The sequence below is a fragment of the Terrapene carolina genome, unplaced genomic scaffold, assembly GCF_002925995.2.
Source record: "Terrapene carolina triunguis isolate 2854851 unplaced genomic scaffold, T_m_triunguis-2.0 Scaffold51823, whole genome shotgun sequence".
Classification (NCBI taxonomy): Eukaryota; Metazoa; Chordata; order Testudines; family Emydidae; genus Terrapene; species Terrapene triunguis.
Genome location: NW_020716174.1, coordinates 150 through 2,017, shown reverse-complemented (window position 1 = coordinate 2,017; position 1,868 = coordinate 150). Strand labels below are relative to the sequence as shown.

Sequence of the window (1,868 nt, the reverse complement as noted above, 5' to 3'; positions counted from 1 at the left end):
TTTATATAGTTATGGAAAGTAAATAATACATGGAAGAAATGAAAGGCTTTTTTTTACGTTTTTTTTTTTTTAGTCATCCCTGCCGGGGCCCTGCCGAAAATGTTCGAATTGGGCCCCGCACGTCCTAAAGCCGGCCCTGTTAGTAGAGATGCTTAAACTTTGTCTCTTCAGTGTGAGGCCAGGGATTGCTGAACCCCGGCTGCCCACCGCTCAGTGGCAGTGCCCCAACCCTGGTATGGCCAGAAGGGGGCACCCAGATGGGCCGGAAAGGAGCAGCCACAGAAGGCTTGTACCAGGTCTCAGCCACTGGAAGAGGCTTTTGTTTCTTTTTCTCCTTCCTATTTTTTCCTTAATTCTCTAGAGGGTTAAACACATCTCCCTGCGCAGCGAAGATGCAGGTAGAGGCTTCTACCTACTGGTAGCCAGGCGCACCTTTTGGCCCTTTGGCTGCACTCAAGTGGCTGACTATTGCTAGGGCCCTACCAAATTCACAGCCATGAAAAACGTGTCATGGACTGTGAAATCTGGTCTCCCCATGTGAAATCTGGTCTTTTGTGTGCTTTTGCCCTATACTATACAGATTTCACAGGAGAGACCAGCGTTTCTCAAATTGGGGGTCCTGACCCAAAAGGAAGTTGCAGGGGGGTTGCAAGGTTATTTTAGGGGGTCGTGGTATTGCCACCCTTAATTCTGCACTGAGTTCAGACCTGGGTGGCCAAAGGGTGGCGGCTGCAGACTGAGGGCTCAGCTCTGAAGGCAGCAGCACAGAGGTAAGGGTGGCACTACCATATCATGCCATGCACTGCTGCCGGCGGTGGCTCTGCCTTTAGAGCTGGGCTCCTGGCCAGCAGCCACCACTGCCCAGCTCTGAAGGCAGTGCCACTGCCAGCAGCAGCAGCACAGAAGTAAGGGTAGCAGTACCTCAACCCCCCCACCCCAATAACCTTGTGACACCTCCCCCCCCCCAACTCCTTTTTGGGTCGGGACCCCTCCAGTTACAACACCATGAAATTTCAGATTTAAATAGCTGAAATCATGACATTTACGATTTTAAAAATCCTATGACTGTGAAATTGACCAAGATGGACCGCGAATTTGGTATAGTCCTACCTATTGTGTAAAAGCCACAATGGCAGCCAGGGAGCAGCAAAAGTGACTCAGGTGGGATTTGAACCCACAACCTTTGAATAACTGTCTTAATGCATAGAGGCCAGGCACTACTCCTTAGAAGTCCAACATGCTATCCATTGTGCCACAGAGCCCTCTATAGAGCAGTAGAGCTCCTCTCCTCTCTCTATTTGGCAACACATCGTTGCTGTGGTAAAAGCAGGGGAAGAGCTGAGGAAAACACCACACTTGTTTGGCATTGAACCCAGACACACTGCCTAGAAAACAGCCATCCTAACTGCTACACCACCAGTGCTACTCTGATAGTTGTCCTCAGAACCCATGAATATACATTACCTAGAGCAGGGGTGGGCAAACCTTTTGGCCCAAAGGCCACATCGGCGTTGAGAAACTGTATGGAGGGCCAGGTAGGGAAGACTGTGCCTCCCCAAACAGCCTGCCCCCCCATCCACCCCCTCCCACTTCCCACCCCTTGACTGCCCCTCTCAGAACCCCCGACCCATCCAACTTCCCCCCACTCCCTATCCCCTGACTGCCCCAACCCCTATCCACACCCACACCCCCAGACAGGCCCCCCCGGGACTCCCATGCCTATCCAATGCCCCCTGTTCCCCATTCCCTGACTGCCCCCCCAGAACCTCCGCCCCATCCAACCACCCCCTGGTCCCTGTCCCCCGGTACCCCTGCCCCTTACCCAATCTCCCTCCCCCTTACCATGCTGCTCAGAGCAGCAGGAGCTC

General features: G+C 53.1%; 1 non-coding gene across 1 annotated transcript; it reads right to left on the bottom strand.

Moving 5' to 3' along the window:
- Positions 1–1,153: 1,153 nt before the first annotated feature.
- Positions 1,154–1,262, bottom strand: TRNAR-UCU. Its single transcript has 2 exons — positions 1,226–1,262; positions 1,154–1,189 (listed from the first exon to the last, which is right to left on the bottom strand). It is a non-coding gene; the product is annotated as a tRNA-Arg (tRNA).
- Between the last annotated feature and the right edge of the window lie 606 nt (positions 1,263–1,868).